The sequence below is a fragment of the Dendrobates tinctorius genome, unplaced genomic scaffold, assembly GCF_039654945.1.
Source record: "Dendrobates tinctorius isolate UK_male_01 unplaced genomic scaffold, ASM3965494v1 ptg000116l, whole genome shotgun sequence".
In the NCBI taxonomy this organism is placed as follows: domain Eukaryota; kingdom Metazoa; phylum Chordata; class Amphibia; order Anura; family Dendrobatidae; genus Dendrobates; species Dendrobates tinctorius.
The window spans coordinates 432,923-454,645 of NW_027361784.1; positions in this window are offsets into that span (position 1 = coordinate 432,923).

Below are 21,723 nucleotides of genomic sequence, written 5' to 3' on the forward strand. Positions count from 1 at the left end.
AGCTTCATCCCGCTTTTTCTGTATATAGTTTAAAACTCCTAATTGTAAGAAGGTTAGTTCAATTAATTAAAAAGTATACTGGTAGAGTCACGTTACTGCTAAAGTGTGCGCTGAACATATAGTGATCACTGCATGGGATCCTTACCTAGAAGAACATTTAGTACAAAATGGGAGTCCAGAACAGAACCCCCTTCCCTTTCTCCCTCTTTAAATATATATATAGTGGGGAAAATAAGTATTTCGTCCACTGCTGATTTTGCAAGTTTTCCCACCTACAAAGAATTGAGAGGTCTGTAATTTTTATCGCAGGTACACTTCACCTGACAGTCAGAATCTTAAAAAAAATCCAGAAAATCACATCATACAATTTCTACAGAATTAATTAGCATTTTATTGCATGAAATAAGTATTTGATACAATAGAATAACAGAACTTAATATTTGGTACAGAAACCTTTGTTTGCAGTTACAGAGGTCACACGTTTCCTGTAGTTCTGGACCAGGTTTGCACACATTGCAGCAGGGATTTTGGCCCACGGCTCCATACAGATCTTCTCCAGATCTTTCAGGGTTCGTGGCTGTCGCTGGACAACATTGAGTTTCAGCTCTCTTCAAAGATTTTCTATTGGGTTCAGGTCTGGAGACTGGCTAGGCCACTCAAGGACCTTGAAACGCTTCTTACAGAGCCACTCCTTAGTTGCCCTGACTGTGTGTGTTTCAGGTCATTGTCATGCTGGAAGAACCAGCCATGAGCCATCTTCAATGCTCTAACTGAGGGAAAGAGGTTATTGGCCAAAATTTCGCAATACATGATCCCAGTCATCCTCCCTTCAATATGGTGCAGTCATCCTGTGGAAAATCACCCTCAAAGTATGATGTTTTCCCCACCATGCTACATGGTTTGGATGGTGTTCTTAGGGTTGTACTCATCCTTCTTCGTCTTCCAAACATTGCGAATGTAGTTGATACCAAAAAGTTCTAGTTTGATTTCATCTGACCACATGACCTCATCCCATGCTTCCTCTGGATCATGCAGATGGTCTTTGGCAAACTTCAAATGGGCCTGAACATGTGCTTGCATGTACAGAGGGACCTTGTGTTCCCTGCAGGATTTTAATCCATCATGACATAGTGTGTTACTAATAGTAATATTTGAGACTGTGGTCCAAGCTCTCTTTATGTCATTGACCAGGTCCTGTCATATAGTTCTGGGCTGATTCCTGACCTTTCTCAGAATCATCCTTACCTCACGAGGCGAGAACTTGCATGGAGCCCCAGACAAAGGAAGATTTGACAGTCATCTTGTGTTTCTTCCATTTTCTAATATTTGTGCTAACAGTTGTTTTCTCACCAAGCTGCTTGACTACTGTCCTGTAGCCCAACCCAGCCTTGTGCAGATCTAAAATTTTGTCCCTGGTGTCCTTAGACAGCTCTTTGGTCTTGGCCATGGTGTTGAGGTTGGAGTCTGATTGATTGAGTGTGTGGACAGTTGTCTTTTATACAGGTAATGAGTTCAAACAGATGCAATTAATACAGGTAATGAGTGCAGAGTAGGAGACTTTTTAAAGAAAAACTAACAGGTCTGTTAGAGCCAGAATTCTTGCTGGTTGGTAGAAGATCAAATACTTATTTCATGCAATAAAATGCATGAAAACTTGCAAAATTGGCAGTGTATCAAATACTTATTTTCCCCAATGTATGTGTGGCCTTCAAAAATGTATTCCTCTGTCTCTTTCTCGCTGTAATGTAGTATATACTGTATTTACTAACTATTTTTTGTGTTTAAATTGGAAACGGACTCATTGGCAAGAAATGGCAGCTAGATCATTTAGAGATGTACGGATGGATCATGTTTTACATTCATGTATTCCATTCCTAAGAGAAACAAAGACTATTTTCACATATGCCCTTATGTTCAATCTTGGAAAATAGATGCATTATTCTGAATCTGTTTACATCTCACTTCAAACCCTGTGAAAAATGTCATTGCTGAGTTAAACATACAAGGTTATCTTGCCTTAATTGACTATTAGAGATGAGCGAATTTGATCGGGTCAGGGCTTATTCGGCAAGCTATAGTACTTACCGAATAAGCTGCAAAGGGAAACCGGCTTCCTGGATAGCTCTGGCTGATCAGCTGTTCGGCTCCGCGGCTGCATGTGTTGCGGCTACGTGACAGTCACAACACATGCATGGATTGATAGCCTTTACCTTTATCAATTTTTTTAGGTATATTTGCACAAAGCCAGGAATTTTGTAGGATTATAGTCGGGTGTATGAGTAACCAATGATACCAAACAAATGAGAATGATCATCATTTTCATATGAAGGATTATAATGCAGTCATTAATTGAAATACTTGTGTATAGGAGGCTTAAAACTGAGTGAGGAACAGTTAAACTCTGCAGACAGTTTCACGTCGCAGGTCACACGCCATGGCAAGACTGAGCACAGCAGCAAGATACAAGGTAGCTATATTGCATCAGCAAGGTCTCTCCCAGGTTCAGGTTGTTCCATACATTTTAGGAGAACTAACCGTAGATCTTCTGTGGATGGAGGCTTGTGCAAATCCTTTTGTCTCTTCATGTATGCAGGCAGACTCAATAATAATAAGATTAGGGCTCTTTGGGGGCCATATCACTAGTTACAGCACTCCTTGTTCTTATTTTATGTCACAGGTAACACACCATGACAAGACTGAGCACAGCAACAAGACACAAGGTAGTTATACTGCATCAGCAAGGGCTCTCCTTGGCAAAGATTTCAAAGCAGACTGAGTTTCATGCTTTGTTGTTTAAGCTATTTTGAAGAAACACGACGTAATAGATTACATTGAGGTTTGTACACGCATTGGTTGGCCAAGGAAACTTAGTGCAGCAGATGAAAGACACATCATGCTTACTTCTCTTCAAAATCAGAATATGTTCAGAAGTGTCATCAGCTGAGAATTGGCAACAAACAGTGGGACCCAGCTGCACCCATCTGCTGATCAGAAAAGTATGGGCAGAAGTGGTCTTCAAAAAAGAATTGAGGCCAGAAGGCAGTTTGTTTGTTGAAGTCTTGGAGCGTGGTACAATAATGAGAGTCTGCAGGCAACAGTGAAACATGGTGGAGGTTTGAGGTTACATTTTAGCTAATGAGGGGATTAGATCTGAATTAATAGTGTCTTCAATGTTTGAAAAATACATGCAGATACTTATCCATCATGCAGCAACACAAGGGAAGCAACTGCAAATTTATTCTGCAGCAGGGCAATGACCCCTGAAATTTTGCCAATGCCATTAAGAAATATCGTCAACATAACAAAGAACATGAAGTCCTATAAGTGATGATCTCACCCCTACAGAGCTCTGATCACTACATTATCAAGTCTGAAGAAACAGAAGGATTAGCACAAGTGACATCCACAGATTTGTGGTTAGTTTTCCAAGATCAATAAAAAATAGAAAGATATATACACCTGCGCTGGCTGACTATATCCTGAAATGACCTCCTAAATAGGTCATGAACGAGTAAAGTACTTACTTCCTGTAAACTGTGGGGCTGCAGGTGGATCCAGCGTGCGCCACGTGTGGAGATAGCTATACCACGATGGTGAACAGAGACGCAGCACCAAGGAGGCGTCCCTCCTATAGGTGGGGGTGCAGGAGCGTCTCTGAAGCTGACAGCCGCTGGGCGCGCTGAATGATGGCGGCGCACTCCGGCCGAGAGGCGCCGCCGGCGTGCAGCGGCTGAGAGGGAGGAGGACCAGGTGACATCACCAGGGAAAAAAAGGATGGGAGCGCATGCAGACCAAACTAGAAGCCAACGCGTTTCTAAGGTCTACGGACCTTCTTCATCAGGGCTGTCAGACCCTGCTGCGCCCATCCCTATATGTGGCATAGACCACATCTCCCCCCACCAGTCAGCATAAGGGGCATGCTAGATGGCAGTGAATAATCCACCCGCTGCCAATTAAAAAATGAAGCAAAAAATGTAGCGGAATAGATATCATGTAATTTTGAAAAATGCTTTAAAACCATGCGATTTTGGTTAAGATTTCTCTTTTGTTCATTCAATTTGCATTTTCTTAATTGATGAAAATAAATTGTTAACACTTTTACTTTTCAATGCAGTCTTGCTTTGCAGTAGTTTTTACACTCCAGCCTATACCTTTTGCAGAGTACTATATGTATATTAAAGTACAATTTTAGCTCTTCAATATTCGATAATTTTCTCTTTGGTATGGTGCAATATAACCCACTGTGCTTACAGATTAAATACTTGAAATGTGTCTTACACTGGTTTAATTGCTGTGATTCTTGCAGAACCTAAGGGAAATATTCAGATATACCCCTGAGTACCGTATTTACATCTTAGAAAGGATTAGATTGTAATAGTTGATAATATTCTACAGAGAATCGATATATTGGGGGAAGAGTCACTAATCCAAATAAGAGCTGACTTAAAAGAGCCATATTTTTGTCATAAATGTCTTGCTCCACATAATTAGGTCTTCAGTCATCAAAATAGCTCTGGCAAAGTGTTGTCACTCGTGGTGTTTTTACACTAGTCTGAGTCATTTTAGACAACTTTTTGAAAAGGGAGTAGAGTTTGGAAATGTGAACTGAAACTAAACAGGTATGCGCCTATGAAGACAAGATGGCAGAGTTGTCCCCCAACTCATGTGTTGTGTCATGTATAATCATATCCATGGGAACTGGACGCTAGGACGACTTCTCTGGAGGCCGACATGAACCAGGAAAAATATGCTACAAGCTATCATCCAATGAAGTGGCCACGGAAATGGCCTTCTTAAGGATTATTGGAAAAATACACCCTGAAATAGCTATATGGAAACAGAAAATGTGTGAATTCCAGTAGTGTGAAGTGACAAATTTTGCATATTAGGAGATAAGACGCATGTCTGCTCATCAAGATCCCATGCTTAACGGGACACGTGATCACATCCAAGGGGACAAGATGGACGTTTTACATCATGATGTTCATCAGAATTTGTGATGGATGCTCTCAATGGTGCCTCCAAGACAGGTGCAAACTGAGCATAAACTGTAGTATTATGTATTGTCATGGTCATGTGTATGGTGGACTCATACGGCACACTTTATGTCAGATAATAGAGGAAAGGTGAATCGAAACGCTGAATTCCAACATAGTGCTAGGAGAAGAATTGGTCTTGCTCTGTCAAATGAAATAAACTAGACTGCTGGGCCGGGCATTCATGTCTATGTAAATGTTGTGGGCATAGCCGTCTACTGAACGAGTATGTGTGTGGTCAGAAGCAGTCTACCTTGCACTGGTCAGAAGCGGTCTACCTTGTATTCCCCAATCTTAAATAAACCTCATGAAGACAGTTTAGTTAAAAGAATTGTATGACTTTTAACATAATCCAATTTCAAATACAGTTAGAGAATTAATAGAGGAGGTGCACCTATTCAGGATCATCATGTTGTACGGACAGAATAGAGTGGCCACAATGAAGTAAGTCGCACACATGTATGGCCACCCTGTGGAAGTTGCCTTTCGATTGTTGTGCACTGTTGACAAAACTTACCATGGCACTAATGCTGTGTTCCATGGAAAAGTGTTATGATTTATTATGTGGGCAGAAGAGGTCCTTTCTCCATCGTGAAGTTCCAGGCGCAGAATTCCCACACTTACACGCGTTGGCTATTATCATTTAATGGTTATCTGAGGAATATTCTTCCATGCTAAATGCATTTGGGAAAATCATCAAGATCCACTTATGGCAGCTCCCTTTGCAATTGTCGGCCAATGATGGTCCATATGTGTTCAATGGTAGACAAGTCTAGAAATGCTGCAGGGCATGGTAGCACAGTTAGGCCACACAGGCAGCTTACAGTAGCATGAGCATCATGTGGACTTGTGCTATTGCGTTGAAAAATGGCTCATGGGGCACTTTGAAATGGCCATATCGCTGGTTCCACGATTGATCGATTCTGCACTGCAGGTGAAATTGGACGTCATGTACTAAGTCATCATAATGTGTCTGCATGACATTGAGCTATGAACCACGTGTACAGCTACAGGTGCTCCATTGACATCATGCCACTGCTCTCAAAGGCTGTTATGGTGGAGAGCAAGAAGGCAATTGAGACAGGAATTGAGATCTATCCTCTTCATGGATGAATTCCGCGTTAGTCTTGGATGCAAAGATATCCAAAAATTGGTCTGGAGACCACATGGGCAGCATCATGAATAAGCCTTCACAAAAGGACGTCACATCGCTCATGCTCTCAGATAGTGTCTGGTGGCATAATGTACATTAGCTGGACCCCTCTAGTCTTCATTCCAGATTCACTAACAATTCGATGTTATATTGATTTGGTCATGGAGCCGGAGGTACGGCCATTTCTCCAGTGTCACAGGAGACGATTTTAACATGACAACTCCAGGCCACATGTTATTTATGCTACTGTGAGCAGCCTACGAGGCTTAAATGTGCTAGCATGGCCTACAGTGTCTCCAGACTAGTCTCCCATCGAGTACATCTGGAACGTCATTGGTCGGTAATAGCAAAGGAGCAGGCAGCAGCAGATGTTGATGATTTGCATGGCCAAGTGAATTCAGCGTTACAGAACGTTCCTCAGGTAACCATTAATAACCTAATTGATATCATGTCAAGGCCTGTAAGTGCGGGGATTTCTGCACGTGACAAGTTCATTTTTTACCTTTTTTCATCATTTACATATCACTAAAATGTCTGTCCATACTGTAATTTCCACAATTCCGTGACTTTTCCTTTTTGGTGCTGCAATTTCAATGTTGAGGTTGTGTAGGATCCCAACTCATACTACAACTTTTTATTTGCACTCACGAGAATCTACAGGCCAAGACAGCAGCAAAGACTTGGAAATGTGAACTTAGTTATGGATCCTTTGCTTAATAAGTGTTAGTTAATTAAGCTTCTCTCAGCAAGTCTGCAGCTTATTATGTGATATAGGGACAACTAAAATGTGGTCTTAAGGTCATGCCATTAATAAGAGCTCTCCGAATATCAACGCTGTAAGATCTATAACAATTTCTGCAATTATAATTAACCTTCTTGTTTGCATTTCTGCTGACATAACAAACATTGTTCTGATACTGAATACATTATCATACAGCCAGATACATGACTAAAACCGAGAAACCAAACTCTGCCGACCTATACGCTATCTGACAGTATGGGTGTGCATTGCCTAGTGTCTAATATAGCCCTGGCAGCCAAAAGAAATACCAGTATTGGTTCTCTGTATCAACAATCTACGTGAGATTTTCTGTAATGTTACTACCACATATCTATTATATCAGAATGACATCCAGAAACTTTTCGAAGGGTCTGTCCTATTAGGATGCAGCGCCGGCAGGCACTCTGATCCAGGTTGGTTTCCGTGTCCTTTTACAAAACAGAAAAAGGAGTCTCCTGGCCTTCTGACTAGGTGGGTGCTGTTACCTTTACGATGCGCCACTGCTGACCGCATGCTGACACTCGACATGTCGCCAGGACCCGGCGAAGGGGAGATGAATGAGAGAGACCAGAGTGAAACAATAAACTTTGCTTTAGTAAATGAACTGCTTAAATATTTATATATCCGATAGGCATGACACTTAGAGAACACATCTTCTGCACAATCCAGTGGCAACAACTTCATGGTTACACATGGAGGTACAATTCTTCTATTACATCTAATATATAAAGCTCAAGTGTGTGTATGTATGTGTGTGTGTATGTATGTGTGTGTGTGTATGTATGTATGTGTGTATGTCCGGGATTGGCATCCGCACCGTCGCAGCTACAGTCACAAAATTTGGCACAGTCACACGTCTGGACCCCGAGAGCGTCCTAGGCTATGTTGTGAGGCGAAATTTTAACCCCGCGCGTTACAATTCACCAAACAATTTTGCCCCTATCTACATAATGGGGAAAAGTGTGTGTGTATCAAGCCCCGCCCCTCATTATGATGTAATAATGGTTGCCATGGCGACGCTGATGTAATCATAGGTTGCAAGCCCCGCCGCTCATTATGATGTCATAATGGTTGACTATGGGAAGGAGGATGTGTGATGGGTATATGGGCACTGGACTATGGGATGGAGGATATATATGACGGGTATATGGGCACGGGACTATGGGAGGAGGATATGTATGATGGGTATATGGCCACGGGACTATGGGAAGGAGGATATGTATGACGGGTATATGGGCACGGGACTATGGGATGAAGGATGGGTATATGGGCACTCGACTATGGGATGGAGGATGTATGATGGGTATATGGGCACGGGACTATGGGATGGAGGATATGTATGATGGGTATATGGGCATGGGAATATGAGATGGAGGATGTGTGATGGGTATATGGCCACGGGACTCTGGGATGGAGGATGTGTGATGAGTATATGGGCACTGGACTATGGGATGGAGGATATGTATGACAGGTATATGGGCACGGGACTCTGGGATGGAGGATATATATGACAGGCATATGGGCACGGGACTCTGGGATGGAGGATGTGTGATGGGTATATGGGCACTGGACTATGGGATGGAGGATATATATGACAGGCATATGGGCACGGGACTCTGGGATGGAGGATGTGTGATGGGTATATGGGCACTGGACTATGGGATGGCGGATATGTATGATGGGTATATGGGCACGGGACTGTTGCATGGAGGATATGTATGATGGGTATATGGACATGGGACTATGAGATGAAGGATGTGTGATGGGTATATGGGCACTTGACTATGGGATGGCGAATATGTATGATGGGTATATGGGCATGGGACTATGGGATGGAGGATGTGTGATGGGTATATCGGCACTCGACTATGGGATGGAGGATATGTATGATGGGTATATGGGCACGGGCCTATGAAATCGTGGATATGTATGATGGGTATATGGGCACGGGACTATGTGATGGAGGATAATTATAATTTGTTAGTTACTATGCCCGGGCAGCGCCGGGCTCTTCAGCTAGTATTACACTAAACAAGCACATTGTTATGGGGGCCGCCATCTTACCTTGTGAGGACTGCATTGCATTGAGATGTGTTGTAACAGTCCCTCACAGTTATTCTCAACTTTTCAGTAGTATGGACCACACACTCATTTGTGTGCTGCTGCGTTTTCGCACCTGTTCACACTTGCTGCACTCCCCTTAGGAGAACACCTGTCTTGGCCTGGTTTGCCATCTCTATGATTTCTGGTCTGGCTATAGTTAACTTCTTATCTACTATAGATAACACTTGGGGCCACCACTCCTTGAAATAAAGAAACCTTCTGCCACTTGATACTTGTTATGTCAGAACTTGCTACCCCGAGTATGGTCTCCTCTCTCATCTTCACACACAACTCCTGTGATCAATGCTGGTCTGCGGACCATAGGTCCTTCACTTTTCTGCTCTTTCCAATAACTGCATAACAAACAGGAGCTAATTCCTTTGGCCTATGCAGCTCCTGTCATCATGGTCTGACCCAATAAACTCTGTCTACTGGCTAACTAAGTGCTGCATGGCATAAAATAAATAAAACAACATATAAAACACAACATGTATTGTATTGCTATATGATCTTTAGGAAGAGTGTCGACAACTTCACTCCTATACAAGGACAATCGTTCTTATGAGCGACATAGAAGGTCAAGCGCGAGCATAGTATAAAAGAATACCATGCATTTTCTGTAGAGCCCATGAAGCGTGAAGAACCCGTGCACTGATTCCCTCTCTATAACCCAACAAAATGTGTTGAATTAACCAAAGGCTAATGGAGTTGAGGACAATCAAGTCCTCCCGACCTCATTGATCAACGTTGCAGTCTTAAAAATAAGCATCAAAAGGGGACCTCATTCTACTCTTCACTATCTGGCCAAAATCATCTATTGAACTATTTTCTTCCTCAGCTTCCGGTGTAATGCGCAGGGCTTTACTCAGGTAGTCCAGGTAGAGTGTGTCTTGCATGGGAACACTTCCGGGTCATAGAAGGCAGGGAAAAATAACGGCGCATGCGCAGTACTGATTATATGCTTTGCCCACAGCTGGGCAAAGAATACTGCGCAAGCGCGAGCAGCCTTTTCAATGCGCAGGCGCAAATACACAACACATCTGTGATATTCACAGATGAAATTACGTCCAACAAGCCAAGGGGGGGGGGGGAGAATAAGCCATGCCCATCGGACTGGACCGCGGCGATTTACATAGAGTGATAAAAAAGGTTTTTACTAGAGATGAGCGACTTTGCCTTTTTTAGGGTCGAGTTGGGTTTCATGAAACCCGACTTTCGCAAAAGTCGGGTCAAACTAAATCGGCCGACTATAGGGAAAAGTTGGAGGCCGACTGAAACACGAGACCCAATGCAAGTCAATGGGGAAGCAAAGTCGGCAGGGAGTGGAGGACAATAAACACACCTACAGTGCCCATTTCAATGCCAAAAACATCAATTCTTATTACTGAAGCTTGTCAACCTTAATTTACTTCATAATAATAGTTACGCATTGAAAACTGGGGGTTATTTGGCTAAAGTTGTGGGGGGGGGTAGGGCTGGCTCTAGGTTTTCGTGTGCCCTGGGCCAAAGAGTGTCAGTGCGCCCTTTACCACATACCACAACTCATGATGCTCAGATATGGCACAGAAATATAGGTATAGTACAATGAAAAATACTTCACATCTTACATGACATGACTGTAAATTGTACAATAGCTAAAAAAAGGACAGTATTTTACTCCATACAGTATTATGGCCACCACTTTGTGCGCCATACAGAATAATGAGCCCCATATATTTCTCCATACAGAATAATTGGTCACATATAATGTTCCATACAGTATATGATGTGCTCCACATAATGCTACAGTATATGATGGTCCCCATGGACGATGCTCCAGTGTGTTATGGGCCCAAATAATGCTCCATATATAATGGGCTTCATTTCTAATGGTCCAGTGTATAATGGGCCCCGTAAATTCTGCTCCAGTGTCTGATGTCCCCCATTTGGAATGCTCCAGTATATGATGGGCCTCATGGATGATGCTCCAGTGTATGATGGACCCTAATAATGCTCCATATATTATGGGCTCCATTTCTAATGCTCCAGTGTATAATGGGTCCCATAAATGCTGCTCCAGTGTCTGATGTCCCCAATCTGGAATGCTCCAGTATATGATGGGCCTCATGGATGATGCTCCAGTGTATGATGGGCCCTAATAATGCTCCATATATAATGGGCTCCATTTCTAATTCTCCAGTGTATAATGGGCCCTGTAAATGCTGCTCCAGTGTCTGATGTCCCCCATTTGGAATGCTCCAGTATATGATGGGCCCCATTTTTAATTAACCCAGGCATGGTATGTGAAAAGAGCTCCATGGAGTAATCTGATGTGTGTGCTGCCGCATCCTTCACTTTTGGTGTGGGTGAAGGACACAAGGAAAGGGGTTGCTCCAGACCCGAAGCCTGCACTGACGACTTAGTGCTTGCATTTTTTTAAACTTCAGAAGAGGAGGCGATAGAACTGGAGGCTGTTTCAGCAATGTAAGCCTAAAAACAGTTCCTGATGCTCCGGCTTTAAATGCAGTCAACCTACTCCCAAAAAAGGGAGCCTTACAGGCCTTCCAGAGCTACACCATGATGCAGGCTCAATACCTCCTGCCTTAGCTGCTATTGTGTTTTTGGCACTAGCAGCAGATGCACTACCACCACCGTCAGTGCCAGGTGGCCCCCATGCCCACGTCCACATCCTCTTCCACCATACTTCCTCATGTTTTGGAAAATGGACCCAAAATACCAGCAGATATATGGTACTGAATCAGAAGTGTACAGCTCTACACAGTCTAGGGATAACAGTTATTCTCCGTATATATTTCATGAGTCATACACAGACACTCACAGGCTCAGTATGGATTACCCAATAAAATAAAAAGGTGAAAAAGGGTACAGTATCACCAGATACAAGGTATATATAGTATTGTGTAAACATTCTGAATTTCTGCATACATTTCAGGAGGCAGACACAAACGCTCTCAGGCCCAGTATATATTTCATGAGTCATACACAGACGCTCACAGGCTCAGTATGGATTACACAAGAATATGAAAAGCTGGAAATGGGTAATGTGTTATGAATGGGTCACCGAGGAGAAAAAGGCAAAACAAGCTAAGCCACAGAAAACCAGAGTGGTTGGTAACTATGCAGATTGCAGACCCCTGATCTTACCACACAACTAGCAGTAGCCGTGGACCGTGCCCACGATGATCCTAAACGCCTCGTCACGGCCGGAGGACTACATAAGCCTAAAGCAAGAAAAGGGAAAACTAACTGCCCCAGAGCAGACCCCAAAGGAATAGATAGCCCCCACACATGTATTGACGGTGAAACAAGATGAAGGCACAAAAACAGGCAGGAAAATAGGCTGAGCAAATGATGGGGCCCAAACTAACTAGACAGAAAAGGAAAGGGAAGACACTGTCTGCAACCTGCAAAAAACCCTACAAAAATAATGTCCAACACTTCTGATAGCAAAATTAACCCTGAAGTCACTAGACTTCTCCCACTATATCAGCACTCTGAAATATTCTGAGACAGAGCAAAAAGAGACAGAACTAGTAAGGGACAAAAAGCCAATTGGCAAAATACTGATAAATAAGAGTGGAAATTCAGCTCAGCCCCCAGCCGGGGCTGGCAGACCACACAAAAAACTGAATAGACCAACAAAATCAAGTGTGAACATTAGCAGAAAAACTTAGCTTTAGATGACTGGAACAGAGCTGAAAACCAAGAGCTGACAAGCCAGAAGGAATCACCAGCAACTAAATAGGGCGTCGGCTGTCTTAAATCCAATCTGAGAATCCTGACATCCAATCGTCATCCTCATTCTCAGGTGGCAGATCTCCACCGATCAAACCAGCCGCACCGCCTCCTGACACCACCAGAGGGAGTTCAGAAGGGGAACCAGAGAATGAACTCACAACAGTACCCCCCCTTGAGGAGGGGTCACTGAACCCTCATCCACGCCACCAGGCCGATCAGGATGGGCCCGGTGAAAAGCACGAACCAATCTATTGGCATGAATATCGGAGGCAGAGACCCAAGAAATATCCTCCTGGCCATAACCCTTCCATTTGACAAATACTGGAGTCTCCGTCTAACCACACGAGAATCCAATATTTTCTCTACCTCATATTCCACATTGCCTTCGACCAACACAGGGTCAGTAGGTGCTGCCATAGGAACCACTGGCTCAACAAACCTTCTGTGAAATACATTATGGATCTTGAACGTAACTAGAATAGCCAATCGAAACGAAACAGGATTAAGAATTTCCAAAATCTTATAAGGACCAATAAATCTTGGCTTAAATTTAGGAGATGCAACCTTCATAGGAATATTCTTAGACGACAACCAAACCATATCACCCACTTTAAACCGGGGACCAATAGTCCTATGCCGATTGGAAAATCGCTGGGCCTTTTCCTGAGAGAGTGACAACTTATCCACCACTTGGTCCCATAACTGCTGCATTCTCTTAACCACCGTGTCCACACCTGGGCAGGACGAAGATTCCACTTGCCCTGAAGAGAATCGAGGATGAAACCCAAAATTACAGAAAAAGGGTGACATCAAAGTGGCAGAACTAGCTCTATTGTTCAGCGCGAATTCGGCCAAGGGCAAAAATGAGACCCAATCATCCTGATCAGCAGATATAAAACATCTCAAATAAGACTCCAAGGTCTGGTTTGTTCTCTCAGTCTGTCCATTGATCTGGGGATGAAACGCGGAGGAGAAGGATAACTGAATTCCCAGATTGGAACAAAAGGCTTTCCAGAATCTGGAAACAAACTGGACTCCCCTGTCGGACACAATGTTCTCAGGAATCCCGTGTAACCGAACCACTTGTTGTAAAAACAAGGGCACCAACTCAGCAGAAGATGGCAACTTTGGGAGTGGTACAAGATGGACCATCTTCGAAAATCTATCACAAATCACCCAGATAACAGTCATTCTCTGAGAGACAGGAAGATCAGAAATAAAATCCATTGAGATATGGGTCCATGGCCTCTTGGGCACCGGCAAGGGCATCAGCAACCCACTAGAACGAGAACAGGGTTTAGACTAGATCAAGTCCCACAGGACTGTACAAAATTCCTGACGTCACGAGATAAGGCAGGCCACCAAAAGGACCGACTCACCAAATCTCTGGTACCAAAAATACCTGGATGACCAGCCAATGCGGAGCAATGAATTTCAGACATCACTCTCTTTCTCCACTGTTCAGGAACATACAATTTTCCCATAGGGCAACGCTCAGGTTTATCCTCCTGAAATTCCTCCAGGGCGCATCTCAAATTGGGCGAAATGGCAGAAAGAACTACCCCCTCACCTAGGATGGTAGTAGGCTCGGTCACACTAAGAGAATCGGCAAAGAAACTCCTAGAAAGGGTGTCTGCCTTAATATTCTTAGCACCCGGAAGAAAAGAGACCACAAAATTAAAACGCGTGAAAAACAAGGCCCATCTAGCCTGTCTAGGATTCAAGCGTTTGGCCGACTCCAGATAAATCAAATTCTTGTGATCGGTGAGGACCACAACTTGATGTCTAGCTCCCTCCAACCAATGTCTCCACTCCTCAAATGCCCACTTCATGGCCAACAATTCCCGATTCCCCACGTCATAGTTGCGTTCAGATGGGGAGAACTTTAGAGAAAAGAAGGCACAGGGATTCATCTTAGAAGTCACAGGGTCTTTTTGGGACAAAACAGCTCCTGCACCAATCTCAGAAGCATCTACCTCCACCTGAAATGGAAGTGAGACATCAGGTTGCCGTAAAACTGGAGCTAAAGTAAATCTCTGCTTAAGCTCCTGAAATGCTGAGATAGCCTCAGGAGACCAATTCAGCACATCAGCGCCCTTCTTGGTCAGATCAGTCAGTGGTTTGACAATACCAGAAAAATTACCTATAAATTTACGATAGAAATTAGCAAAACCCAAAAACTTCTGTAGGGTCTTCAAAGAAGTAGGCTGAACCCAATCATAAATGGCCTGTACCTTGGCCGGGTCCATTTCAATAGTCGATGGAGATAAGATAAATCCCAAAAATGAAATCCTCTGTACACCAAAGAGGCATTTCGATCCCTTAACAAACAGGGAATTCTCCCTCAAAATCCGGAACACAGTCCGGACGTGTTCCACATGAGAATCCCAATCACTAGAAAAGATCAAAATATCATCCAGATAGATGATCAAAAACTTATCCACAAAGTCACAGAAAATATCATTCATAAAGGACTGGAAGACAGAAGGGGCATTAGTGAGCCCAAAAGGCATCACCAGGTACTCAAAATGTCCCTCCGGAGTATTAAACGCCATCTTCCATTCATCCCCGTGCTTGATGCGAATAAGATTATATGCCCCCCTGAGGTCAAGCTTAGTAAACCAGCAGGCACTCTTAACTGTGGAGAATAAGTCAGACATCAGAGGTAACGGGTTCTGATATTTAACCGTCATCTTATTAAGGGGGCGATAATCAATACACGGTCTTAATGAACCATCTTTCTTGGCCACAGAAAAAAAAACAGCACCTAAAGGTGACGAGGATGGTCTAATATGACCCTTCTCCAATGACTCCTTAATATAGGATCGCATAGCATCATGTTCGGGTACTGATAAGTTGAAAAGCCGACACTTGGGAAATTTACACCCAGGCATCAACTCAATTGCACAGTCATAACTCCTATGAGGAGGCAAAGACGCAGACTTGCTCTCACTAAATATATCAGAAAAATCAGCTAGATAATCAGGAATATCATGAGACTGAGGAGAGGTGGAGAAAACAGGAGCGTCCCTAAAAACACACTGACAACCCCAACTCACCACAGACCCAGATTTCCAATCCAAAACTGGATTATGAGTTTGCAACCAAGGAAAACCCAGAACAGTAGTATCATGCAAATTATGCAGCATCAAAAATTTACAATTTTCTTGGTGGTCAGGGGCAACCCGCATCGTCACCTGGGTCCAAAACTGAGGTTTATTCTCCACCAAAGGAGTGGCATCAATACCCCTCAAAGGAATAGGCGTCCGCAGAGGCGTCATGGAAAAACCACAACGTTTAGCAAAGTCCAAATCCATCAGATTCAACGCTGCTTCTGAATCCACAAAAGCCTTCGTGGAAAATGTGGATAAGGAGCAGATCAGAGTAATTGCCAAAAGAAACTTAGGTTGTGTACTGCCCACAGCAAATGTGTGTGCAAAATGTTTCTCTCGTTTTGGGCAGACAGAAATAGTATGAGAGACGTGTCCACAGAAAAAACACAGCTTAATACGCCTTCTAAACTCCTGACGTTGCGCCCTAGACAAAACTCTTTCACATTGCATAGGTTCAGACATTTGTTCAAAAGGTGGCAACTCCTCTCGTGTAGTTTTGCGTTCACGTAAACGCCGATCAATTTGAATGGCTAATGACATAGAATCATCAAGACCAGAGGGAACAGGAAATCCCACCATAGTATCTTTTACGGTTTCTGACAAACCCTTCCGAAAGAAAGCTGCCAAGGCACCATCATTCCAGGTAGTAAGGACCGCCCACTTTCGGAATTTTTGACAGTATAACTCTGCAGAATCCTGACCCTGGTTCAATGCCAATAGCGCTTTCTCAGCTTGATCAATAGCATTAGGTTCATCATACAACAACCCCAAGGCTTGAAAAAATGCATCCACATTAGTCAGAATAGGATCTTCAGGTGTCAAAGAAAATGCGCAATCCTGGGGATCGCCACGCAGCAAAGAGATGACAATTTTAACGTGCTGCGCAGAGCTCCCCGATGAATTAGGCTTCAAGGCAAGAAATAATTTAGAATTATTCTTAAAATTCAAAAATTTAGACCGATCCCCAAAAAACACATCAGGAGTAGGGATCCTTGGTTCAGCAGCATGTGAATGAGCGAGATAGGCGGAAATTCCCTGCACCTCAGCAGTGAGCTGCTCCACACGATCAGACAATTGCTTAATCTCCATTAAAAAAAAAATATCCTCCTACGGCCCCAGAGAAAAAGAGGAAAAAATATACATATAAAAGAAAAAAAAATTCTGACACTTTTTTTTTTCCTTTTTACAATTCTTTCCTGCTTTTGAGTACCCTAGAATCTGCGGTATGACTGGTGATTCTGTTATGAATGGGTCACCGAGGAGAAAAAGGCAAAACAAGCTAAGCCACAGAAAACCAGAGTGGTTGGTAACTATGCAGATTGCAGACCCCTGATCTTACCACACAACTAGCAGTAGCCGTGGAGCGTGCCTACGATGAGCCTAGACGCCTCATCACGGCCGGAGGACTACATAAGCCTAAAGCAAGAAAAGGGAAAACTAACTGCCCCAGAGCAGACCCCAAAGGAATAGATAGCCCCCACACATGTATTGACGGTGAAACAAGATGAAGGCACAAACACAGGCAGGAAAATAGGCTGAGCAAATGATAGGGCCCAAAATAACTAGACAGGAAAGGAAAGGGAAGACACTGTCTGCAGCCTGCAAAACACCCTACAAAGATAATGTCCAACACTTCTGATAGCAAAATTAACCCTGAAGTCACTAGACTTCTCCCACTATATCAGCACTCTGAAATATTCTGAGACAGAGCAAAAAGAGACTGAACTAGTAAGGGACAAAAAGCCAATTGGCAAAATACTGATAAATAAGAGTGGAAATTCAGCTCAGCCCCCAGCCGGGGCTGGCAGACCACACAAAAAACTGAATAGACCAACAAAATCAAGTGTGAACATTAGCAGAAAAACTTAGCTTTAAATGACTGGAAAAGAGCTGAAAACCAAGAGCTGACAAGCCAGAAGGAATCACCAGCAACTGAATAGGGCGTCGGCTGTCTTAAATCCAATCTGAGAATCCTGAGATCCAATCATCATCCTCATTCTCAGATGGCAGATCTCCACCGATCAACCCAGCCGCACCACCTCCCGACACCACCAGAGGGAGTCCAGAAGGGGAACCAGAGAATGAACTCACAACAGTAATGTAACACAAGCATACAGCTGTTTACAGTGTTGGGGTAATCTTAAAGCTCCAAATATATTTCCAGAGTAACAGACAGACGTTCACAGGCTCATTATGGATTACACCAGAATCTAAATAGCAAACAAGGTTACTGTATCAGAAGCGTACAGCTGTATACAGTGTTGGCCAAATTTGAAATCTCGGTATATATTTCCGGAGTCACCCTCAGACGCTCACTCAGTCTGAGTTTGACCATAATAAAAAATGTTGTAAAAAAGGTACTGGATAACAAGATAGCAAGTATATATATTATAGGGTACAATTGAAATCTCCGTATACATAGTCCCGTAGTCACTCTCAGACGCTTACCCAGTATGGATTTGACCGTAATACTAAATGTCGAACAAAGGTACTGTATAAAAAGATACAAGCTGTATCGAGTATAGGGTAAAAATTGGTATCTCCAATTCACCGTATATATAGAAGGCGTAAACCACACACGCTCACTCACTATGGATGACATCGTAAAAAATTTTGAACAAAGGTACTGTATCAGCACATACCAGGTGTATCCAGTCTAGGAGTAATTGTAAATTTCCGTCTATACTTCCGGAGTCAGACACAGACACTCACAGGCTCACTATGTATTACACCAGAATTTAAAAAGTAGAAAAAGGGAAAGGTATTCGAAGCATGCAACAGTATACAGTGTTGTGGTAGCTTTACATTTTCATATATATTTCAATCTCAGTAAGCCAGTCCAGACTCTCCGCTACTGGAAACTACATGGATACAAGTACAGACGGAAAGTCGAGTGTTAGCAGAAATTTGGAAATTACTCATCGCGGGAAAACCTCCTTGTAGATGTTGCAGAGGCGATGCAGACCCTCAATTACTGTGTCTGTGGAGACAGCGAAAACGGTTCTTTGTGAAGAAAGGATTGCTTTATCGCAGTAGCGTGGATCACATCACCGTTACTCTTCTCCATCAAATTGTGATCACAGGGAGAGATGTAGACATGGTCCTCACTGCCTATCATTATGTGTCTGGTCATTTTGGAGTGCAAAAGACAGAAGCCACAGGCCGTAGGCGATTCTATTGGATTGCCATGAGAGGAGACATTGAAAAATGGTGGCAGGAATGTCACACGTCTGTGACTATCACAACTGTGAAAGGTGATCATAAAGCACCACTGCATCCGCTTGTAAGTTGACTTCCATTACAAATGGTAGCCATTGATCATCTGAAGGTAGAGGCCAGCAGGACAGGCCATAGCTACATCTTAACCATCATCGATCAATACACCAAATTTCTAGTGGCCGTCCCTGTGAAGGATTTAACTGGCCAGACTACACAGCGGTGGAGCTGGGAGAGGTAAGTATTGCAACTTGCAAGTGCTGTGGCCATGACCAAGCGGGGGGGCACACTCATGGGCGACGGTACTGGCACAGGGCCCCTCATAGTATGCTGGTATGTCTGACGGCGAGTGGGCCCCCCACCGTCAGAGACACTGTTTTGTACTATGAGGGGCCCTGTGCCAGTGCCATCGGCATCAGTGGGCCCATCCACCTGTTCAGAGCAACGGCACTTGCCCGGGTGCACCAGTTGTTGACCCCAGCCCTTGGGGGGGGGGGGCAGCCCAGTTAGGGAGGTTTAAAAAATGGCATATGTTGATGTGTAGGCTGGATATTCAGCTGTTGCGAATGGTGGAATTGGGTAAGTCCGAGGAAGAGGAGGACAAAAGCGAGGCAGTTTTCTGGCAACCTATGTGTCATCAGGGGAAGGTGGGACAAAATCCTTTGAAACCCATGCATGGTTCATTTTAATGAAGGTTAGATCATCAACATTTTGGGTCGACAGACGTGTCCTTTTTTCTGTCAGGATTGATCGAGCAGCACTGAAGACTCTTTCAGATAACACACTAGCAGCAGGGCAAGCGAGCTCCTGTAAGGCATAGTGTGCCAATTCAGGCCAGGTGTCCAGTTTAGAGGCCCAATAGTCAAAGGGGAATGACCTGTGAGGGAGAACATCGATATGGGAGGAGAAGTAGTTTGTAACCTTAGTTGACAACTGCTGCCTCCTGAGTCCTGTCACTTGTAATCGATGCAGTATTAGCAATCGTGTGCGCGGTACTTGAGAAATCATTCCACAACATGGTCATTAAACCCCTGTCTCCAACGCCACTTCGGCTGTGGGCACCATGAACACCTCTTCCATTGTGCCCACTACGGCTCGTGGGAGAACCAGGACCGCTGCTGTGTGCTGGGAAAGCCTCAAACAAACGGTTTACCAGAGTTGCTTGTTTGTTAGCCAATATTATCTCTAGGTTCTCCTGTGGCATGATGTTGTGTAATTTGCCTTTGTAGCGTGGATCGAGGATGCTGGCCAGCCAGTAGTCGTCATCCTTCATCATTCTGGCAATGCAGGGTCCCTTTTTAGGATCCGCAAGGCATAATCGCACATGTGGGCCAATGTTCCAGGTGTCAATAATGCACTGTCACTGCAGGGTGGAGGAGCACTTTCTGGCAAATCCACATCCCTACAATCACGCACAAACACTGTACCTGACCTTGGAACGCCAACATTTTCTCTTGCCCCCTGAGAAGCATCCTCCTGCCCAAAATAATCATCCCCCTCATCCTCCTCCTCTTCTTCCTCCTCCACCTCGTCCAGGACAGTTCCCTGACCAGACAATGGCTGACTGTCAGCAAGGCTTCCCTCCTCCTCCTCCTGTTCCTCCTCTGCTGCAGACGCCAGATCCTTAATGTGCGTCAAACTTTGCATGAGCAGACGCAAAAGTGGGATGCTCATGCTTCTGATGGCATCGTTTGCATGTCTTCCCTCAAACTGCCTGCCCGTGTATCCTCCCACAAATGCATTACAGCCTACCTCTGTTCGCACAGCCTCTCAACCATGTGCAGGGTGGAGTTCCACCTTCTTGCAACGTCTATGATTAGGCGGTGCTTGGGGAGGTGGAGCAATCACTGCAGCTTCTGCATACGAGTGGAGTGGACGTTTGAGCGACGGATGTGCGAGCACAGTCTTCGCACCTTATGGAGCAGGGAAGTTAACTCTGGATAATTAGTAAGGAAGCACTGCACCACCAGGTTCAAAGTGTGAGCCAGGCAAGGTATGTGTGTGAGTTTTGCACGGGCTATGGCTGCCACAAAATTATGGCCGTTATCACTGACTACCTTGCCTGGCTCAAGATGTAGAGTGCCCAGCCATGACTCAGTTTGTCGCTGCAAGTAGTCGGCCAGTACCTCCGCGGTGTGTCTGTTGTCACCCAAAGACATCATCTTTAACACAGCCAGCTGACGTTTACCACTAGCTGTTCGATAGTGGGACACCTCGTGTGCAACACTGCCAGCTCATGCGACTGCGCTCTGTGGACGAGCTTTCGCTTATTGAGGAGGAGGAGGGTCGAAAGCCTAAGGCCAACTGTTTCCTATACCGTGGGCTAGGCAGCACTTTTCCACCGCCACTGTCCCCTGTGGAGCCTGTATCCACCACATTAACCCAGTGCGCAGTGATGGACACGTAACGGCCCTGGCCATGCCTACTGGACCATGCATCTGTTGTGAGGTGCACCTTTCCACTCACTGATTGCTTGAGTGCATGGACAATGCGGTCTTTCACATGCAGGTGGAGGGCTGGGATGGCTTTTCGAGAAAAGAAGTGCCAACTGGGTAGGTCATAGCGTGGGACTGCGTAGGCCAT